We start from the raw sequence: 8,308 nt of genomic DNA, 5'->3' as shown, positions 1-8,308 counted from the left end.
CTTGGGAATACATACACAAGATTATCCTCTGAGAGTTAATTTATGATGGAACAGAAAGACACATAGAAAGTAATCTAAAAATGCAAAATAATTATTAAGCCAAGTCTTGACTGTGGTGCAATTGTAAGTTTTAAATGCAATTTAAAAGTTTTAATGTTTATTTTAAAATTTATTTATAACATAATTTGTCAAAAGACCTGCAGTTGACCAGTCACTACAGCATACAAATTAACTGGGAAAGAATCAAGTTCTCTTGATTCAATAACATGAGCTTTAAGTTTAAAAGCACTAGCAATTGAGGATCATAGAAAATATTCAATAAGTGATAGTCATAATAAAAATAATCACATCTTATTGTATATAATCATTATTATAGAGAGAAAGTGCTAATCAGTAGATGTAAATGCTCTGATAGTTGGATTTCGTACTGTATTTTAAAAATTGGCGTTTTGATTTTTACCTCAGATTCATGTAAGTGTAGTTGGTCACTTTTGAGTAGATCAACAGAACCTAATCTCTTGGCCTACTATGTTGAGGTTCAAATCCTGGATTGTGTTGACCACATCAAGGCACTGAAAAACTTTACAGACAGCTTTATCCAGGCAGGAAACATTTGTCTCATTGTCATCTTCTTCATAATGCTGCCACAAAAAGATTTAAAAATTTTAATTCTAGTGCAGCGAATATTTAAACTTTGAGCAATGTCTCTCATGTTTTTATTGTACTTCCAAATAGATTTTATTTGTAAATATACTGGGTATTGGGAAAGAAAAAAAGAAAGGTTTCCATAGGTACCTCACAATGTGGTTTAAAATATAAAGAACATTTATACTTGATTATCTGGAAAGAACTTATCTTACAGTGTAGGAAGGACCTAGGAAGTGCTTACTTTCCGAGAACCACATTATATCCAACTGTTGACTCCTCAGAGATTAGGAGCAAAGGCTTGCAGTCTTTGGTTTGTTTGCCAGGGGTGATGAAGAGGCATAAACTAAGCTTAACCAAGCTAGTCTTTTTGAAGTACGAAAGTGTTATAGAACATTTCTATTCATCTGATCATGCAAGGTTATATATCACTTAAAGCAGCAATGACACGATCATTAAAAAGAAATTCTCTGTAAATAAATAAAGGACTGACTAGTTAATAGAATCACAGTTATAGTTGTACGGTGCTACATCAAAAGATTGTATTTCATTTTTAGTACCAGAAGAATGGTAACATCTAAGAACTTAGTACTAACCAGTAGATAAATGATCTGCTTCAGGTCAGCGCCTATAGAAAATTCCTTTCACTCTAAATATTAAAGTTTAACTTTTTCTGCTCCCACCTAAGTTCATTTCTGATACCTAAAATAAATGTAAAATAGCAATCACACTTAATATAAAAATATAGAACTTATCTAATAAACACCTGATTTTCCTGCATTAGTTAGGTCAGGGAGAACGTTTTTATTTCATTGTGTTTCGAAAAATGTATAATAAAATGATTTGAACAGTTTAAAACTGTACAATTCAATGAAATGGATACAGCAGCTATAGGACACACTGTGTGGTTTCACATATTTTTTATTCTAAAAACAAAACAGAAACAGTCGCTGTTGGCGACTCATGGCGACCTATGTGTTTCAGAGCAGAACTGCACTCCATACGGTTCTCAAGGATGTGATCTGTCAAAAGCAGATCACCAGTCCTTTCTTACGAGGCAGTTCTGGGGAACTTTAAATCACCAACCTTTCACCTAGTAGCCACAGATTTATCTGTTTGCACCACTCAGGGACTTATAAAACCCTTCTTAAATTAACTGAGCTCCCCCAGTCATATTATTCATCATACCAAGACAATATATAGGGACTAGAAGTATACTAATTATACCAATGGAATTTTTAATTACTTTATTCTATGGATATAGTTTAAATGTGTGCACTTATGGCTAAAGAATGCATCTTGATCTAATATTCTACTTTCTTCACAAGTAATTCAGTAAGAGTTTTTATTTATGGTAAACAGAGTAGTAGGAAAGTGAATGATAATTTGTAAAATAGAAGATTAATTAATATGAATAATGTTCTGTATTGATAAGAAAAACTCATAAGATCAGAAGAATATACACAGGCTTTCTCTGACATTCTGTACAGTGATAACATGCATACCAAAAACCCAAACCCATTGCCATGGAGTCGATTCTGATTCATAGCGACCTTACAGGACAAAGTGTAACTGTCCTATAGGGTTTCCAAGGCTGTAATCTTTATGGAAGCAGATTGCCACATTTTTCTCTCACGGAGCTGCTGGTGGGTTTGAACTGCCTACCTTTTGGTTAGCAGCTGAGCACTTAACCACTGCACTACCAGGGATCCTTATAACATGCAAAAACAAATGGAAATCCTGTGTATTTAAAGGAAACTGTTTATTAAAAATGTGTATGTCATTTCTGAGAATATATATCTCTCTACTAACCAATAGGATTAAAACTACATGAAGAAAATTAATCACTATTTCCTCCAAATCATTTCCATGTAATACTCTATTCCCTGTTTCCAGATATCATAATCTGTAAAGGGAGAAAAAAATCATAGTATTTTTTTTCTGGAAATAATATTTTGGTATGAGGTGGCTTGATTGTTTCTTTTCTAAATTTTAAAAAAAGAAATTATAATGTTTTGCAGTTCAGGTCTCACATGTAAAGAGTTTGGAAGTCATCACTCTCACTCTTCCAACAAGAAGAAGCTGGACAAACTGAAAATCAATGACTTTTTGTGTACATATTAGAAAAATGAGGTCACAGGAACAAACTGCCACCCCCACATCTGGAGATAAAATGCATCTGGAGATATACAGCAAGGAAGATCAACTTAGGTGGGGCAGAAACCACTGAAGATATCAACTAGTAGAAACAGTTAAATGGTAATTCTGATGAATTGCTGGAGGCTGAATGTAGAGTTGCATGAGAGTGATAAACTCTTAGGGGTCCTAGACTTTCCAAGGAAACCCTGGGTGGTGCAAACAGTTAATGTGCTCAGATGACCAATGAAAGGTTGGAGGTGTCTCGGAAGAAAGGCCTTGTTATCTACTTCTGAAAAATTCCATTGAAAACCCCATAGAGGTAAGTTCTACTCTGACATACATGAGGTCACCATGGGTCATAATCAACTACATGGTAACTGGCACTGGTATACTCTGATGGTTAAGGTTATGTGTCAACTTGGTTGGGCCGTGATTGTCAGCGGTTTGGCAGTTATGTGATGATGTAGTTACCTTCCATTTTGTGACATAATGTAATCATCTCCATGATGAGATCTGATGTGATAAGCCAATCAGTTGTAAGGGGAGTTTCCTTGGGGGTGAAGCTTGCATCCAAAATATATGGATGTTCTGGCAAAGCTTGCTGGCTTTTGCTCTGTCTGGATCCTGCATCTGGCTTATCATCATCTGAACTTAGGTTCGTGGAACTTCAGCCAGCAGTTGCCGTATTGCCTGTGGATGTTAGGATTCACTGGCCTCTGCAGCCTGTAAGCCAGCAGCCTGACATCTGTCCTGCCAATCTTGAGTTAATCAGCCCCTGCAGCTACATGAGCCAGGAGAAGCCTCCAGTCTGATGCCTGACACATGGACTTGGGACTTGCCAGCTTCTACAACTGCGTGAGCCATTTCCTTGACATAAATCTCTCTCTCTCTCTGTCATATATGTATACATATATATATATATGACAGAGAAAGAGAGATTCACTGATTTTGCTTCTCTAGAGAACCCAGACTAAGACATATGCTTTCAAGGGCTTTCCCTCCAGTAAACTGAATTAGGTTCTTATGGTGAGGATCTGAGAAGGATCCTCTTATGGATTTTGCAGGGGGAGGAAAATAGTAACCATTATGAAACTCACTCAGTTTCCATAACAAAGACCTACTCTCCAAGGGAAAGACTTCAACAGAGGCCAATACTGAAATCTTATCCCACCTGAAAGCAGAAATTTCTACCCCAGTCCAGGCCCCTTCAGCCTTCCTGTCTCACCTAAGGAAAAAAGTTAACAGACACAGAGTTACTAGGAAATGGATTATGAACATTGCAGCCAGTGAAGAGAGTGTGGAGGGTCGGGATGACAAAAACATTTGTGAAGGCCACATCACAGAAACATAACCCCACTAAATGTCTGAGACAGAAGATTATAAAATGTTTCCCTGCCCACATCATAAAACCACACCAATAAGCCACCAATATGATAACAGTAGTGTCATGGATTGAATTACGTGTCCCCAAAAATGTGTGTAGCAACTTGGCTAGGTCATGATTCCCAGTATTGTATGATTGTGCAATCTGATGTGATTTCCTTATGTGTGGTAAACTCTATCACTATGATGAGGTTATATGTGATCTTACATGTTGTAAATTCTATCACTGTGATGAGGTTATGCTGATGAGGTTTACAAGATTTGATAGTGTCTTAATCCAATCTGTTTTGAGATATAAAAGAGAGAAGTGAGCAGAGACACATGGGAAACTCATACCACCAAGAAAGCAGTGCCGGGAGCAGAGTATGTCCTTTGGACCTGAGGTTCCTGTGCAGAGAAACTCCCAGACGAAGGAAAGACTGATGCATCGCAAGGACCTTTCTCCAGAGCAGACAGAGAGAGAAAGCCTTCTGTAGATGATGCCCTGAATTTGGACTTGTAGCCTACTGGACTGTGAGAGAATAAACTTCTCCTTGTTAAAGCTATCCACTTGCTGTATTCCTGTTAGAGTAGCACTAGATGACTAAAACAAGTAGATTACGGCTAAAACAGCTACAGGACAGACTATCTATCACGAGAATATAAAGGGAAGCCCCAATGCCAAGAGAGGTGACAAAAATGAGTACACTATAGGAATTTGAAGCCTCTGGTACCTATAGCTACACATGTAGGAACACAACAGAATTTTTAAAAACTGTGGGGAAAATAAAAATATAATATATATGTAATTTAGAGAGCAGAAAAGAAAGAGAATGGGGGAGGAGAAATGTTTGAAACAATAATGGCCAAGAACTTTTCAAAATTAGTCACAGATACCAACAAAAGTTCATAACAACATCATGTAAAATTAATACAAAACAAACCACATGTAGACATACTCAAAATGCAGAGAACCAAACATAAAGGGAAAACGGTGAAGGAAGCTTAGGGGTGACAAAGAAAACAAACAAAACAAACTTACATAGTAACAAGGGTAAGAATTACTGTGGATTTCTTATCAAAAACCATGCAAAAAAGAATACCAAAAAAAGAAAACCAAACTCATTGGTGTCGAGTTGAATTCCAACTCATAGACACCCTATAGGACAGGGTAAAACTGCTTCATACATGGGGTTTCCAAGGATGTAAATCTTTTTTTTAATTTTTTATATTTTTTTGCCATACAAAAATTTATACATACATTGTTATGTGACTCTGCTTCCCCCATACTGTGACAAAACACTCGTCCTTTCCACCCCTGATTCCCCATGTCCATTCAACAAGCTCCTAACCCTCTCTGCCTTCCCATCTCACCTCTGGACAGAAGCTGCCCATTTAGTCTCTTGTATCTACTTGAGCTAAGAGTCACACTCCTCACAGTATAACTTTATGTCCCACGGTCCAGTCCAATCCCTGTCTGAAGAGTTAACTTCGGAAATTGTTTTAGTTCTGGGCTGATAGAGAATCCAGGGGCCATGCTTTCTGGGGTTTCTCCAGTCTCGGTCAGACCATTAAGTCTGGTCTTCTTACTAGAATTTGAGTTCAGCACTCTACCTTTCTCCTGCTCCATCTGGGACTCTCTGTTGTGTTCCCTCTCAGGGCAGTCTTTGGTGGTAGCTGGACACCATCTAGTTCTTCTGGTCTCAGGCTGATGAAGTCTCTGGTTTATGTTACCCTTTCTGTCTCTTGGGCTAATACTTTCCTTGTGTCTTTGGTGTTCTTCATTCTCCTTTATTCAGTTGGGACCAATTGATGCATCTTAGATGGCCGCTTGCAAGCTTTTAAGACCCCAGATGCCACTCACCAAAGTAGGATGCAGAACATTTTTTTAATAAGCTTTGTCATGCCAGTTGACCTAGATGTCCCCTGAAAGCATGGTCCCCAGACCCCTACCCCTACTACCCTGTCCCTCAAAGTGTTTGACTGTATTCAGGAAACTTCTTAGCTTTGGTTTAGTCCAGTTGTGCTGACTTACCCTGTAGTGTGTGCTGTCCTTCCCTTCACCTAAGATAATTCTTATCTACTATCTAGTTAGTAAATAACCCTCACCCTCCCTCCCCACCCTTGTAACCATCAAAGAATGTTTTCTTCTGTGTTTAAACCTTTTCTTGAGATCTTATAATAGAGGTCTTATACAGTATTTGTCTTTCTGTAACTGACTAAATTCACTCAGCAAAATGACCTCCAGCTTCCCTGTTATAAGATGTTTCATGGCTTCATCGTTGTTCTTTATTGTTGCGTAGTATGCCATTGTGTGGATATACCATAATCAAGGGTGTAAATCTTTATGGAAGCAGACTGCTGCATCTTTCTTCCTCGTTGTGGCTGGGTTAGAACCACCAACCTTTTGGTTAGCAGTTGAGTGCTTAACCAATGCACCATCAAGGCTCCTGAAAAGAAGAATAGTTTGTAGTAAAATCTTTAAAGTTTGAAAGAAAAAAAAAGGTTAACCTAGAATACTGTGTGATGTGGAATCCTTACTCAAAAAAAAATTCATTCATATTTATAGTGACCCTATAGGATAGAGTGGAACTGCCCTTTAGGGTTTCCAAGGAGCAGCTGGTGGATTTGAACTACCGACCACTGTGCCACCAGGGCAATTTGGCCTTTTGGTCATGGTTCCTGAGCTCCTCCCATGCTGATATTCATGTGGATTGGCTGGGAAGGCCCCACCCAGTAGTTAGCATTTACCAGGATTGATTGGTGGGCCCCATACTGTAGTTGACCTGTACCCAGACTGACTGGGGGCCTCCCCAGTGACATGAAGGCTCAGATAAGGCCTCCTGATCAATAAGACCCAGAAGGGGAAGGCATCCTTTGGACATGGGGCCCTGCACTGAGAACCCTGCAAACTAGGTAAACCTGTGATGGCAACAGAAGCAGCAGCTGTGACTGTACTAGAAGAGGCAGAGACAATGAGTGGACCAGGAAAGTGGAAGCAGAGTATAAAGAAAGCACAAACTCTGGCCAATAGAGCTGGGATCCAGTTGAGAGGAGTAGTTGACAGTGGGGCCTACTGAGTGACATCACCAAACAGTTACTGGTTAAAAGTTTTCCTGTTTTACAAGCATGAACATTGATTTTTATGAAGGGTAACTGGATCCCCTTGAGATATTGAAGTCCCGTGCTGGGATTCCTCCCGAACTTTGTCGCATGCCTATCTTTGTTGCTGTTTAGAGCTTCTATTTATATCTTTCTCTGTTATACTAAGGTTGTTATTGCAGATATGGTGTTTCTATGAATTCCCTGTGACGGTTGCCTGAATTATAGAACACATTCAAGAAAGAGTGCCGTGAGGAGACCAGTTGGTTTCAGAAATGGTGGAAGAAGTTGGAGAATGGTGGTATATTTTACCTCCACCTCATTGGAATCAGCTTTGTGCTGATTCTTAGCATCAGAATTATAGTCCTGGAGTTACTTGGGAAATTTATCTTTTCAAATGCTGTATCTGGCAAAATTGTTTTCCAAAGATGAAGGAAAAGTACTCTTTCAGACAAACAAAAACTGAGGGAATTCATTTCCAGATGACCTGCTCTGCAAAAAAAAATGTTTAAAAAAGTTCTTCAGGCAGAAGGGAAATGATATAGGTCTTTCAGATTTAATGACCAGTTAATGTGAGAACTCTATTCGCTACACATGTATCTCAAACATTATTAGTCATTACCATGCAAGAAGCTAGAAGTACAAAGTTGAAAATAACAAATCCTTTCTGTGACATTTTAATGCAACTATTAATAATAATACTTCATGAAAATTTTTTTGAAAATATGGAACAAAAGCAAAAATAAGTAGGATGGTGGGGAAAAAAAGGACTATCATGTGCAAACCTAGGCAAACTTGGGTGTATGATCTTCCTAGTTCATAACCAATATGCTAAACATGTTTGAAGCAAAAAAATAATACATCTGTCTATTTTAAGCCAAGGAATGCCTATGCTTAAATTACTTTAAAAGTCAGAAATGTGTCTGGAAACATATTGCTTTCCAAGGTAGAATTTCAACATCTTCTGTGGGGGTTTCATCCCTTCTTTTCCAGGAATGAATGAATTCAGTCCATCTCTGAGTAGCAAAGGCACTACTCTTGTTTAACAATAATTATTGGC

The sequence above is a fragment of the Trichechus manatus genome, unplaced genomic scaffold (assembly GCF_000243295.1).
Source record: "Trichechus manatus latirostris isolate Lorelei unplaced genomic scaffold, TriManLat1.0 scaffold00051, whole genome shotgun sequence".
Taxonomy (NCBI): Eukaryota; Metazoa; Chordata; class Mammalia; order Sirenia; family Trichechidae; genus Trichechus; species Trichechus manatus.
Note: the sequence above shows the minus strand (reverse complement) of the source record.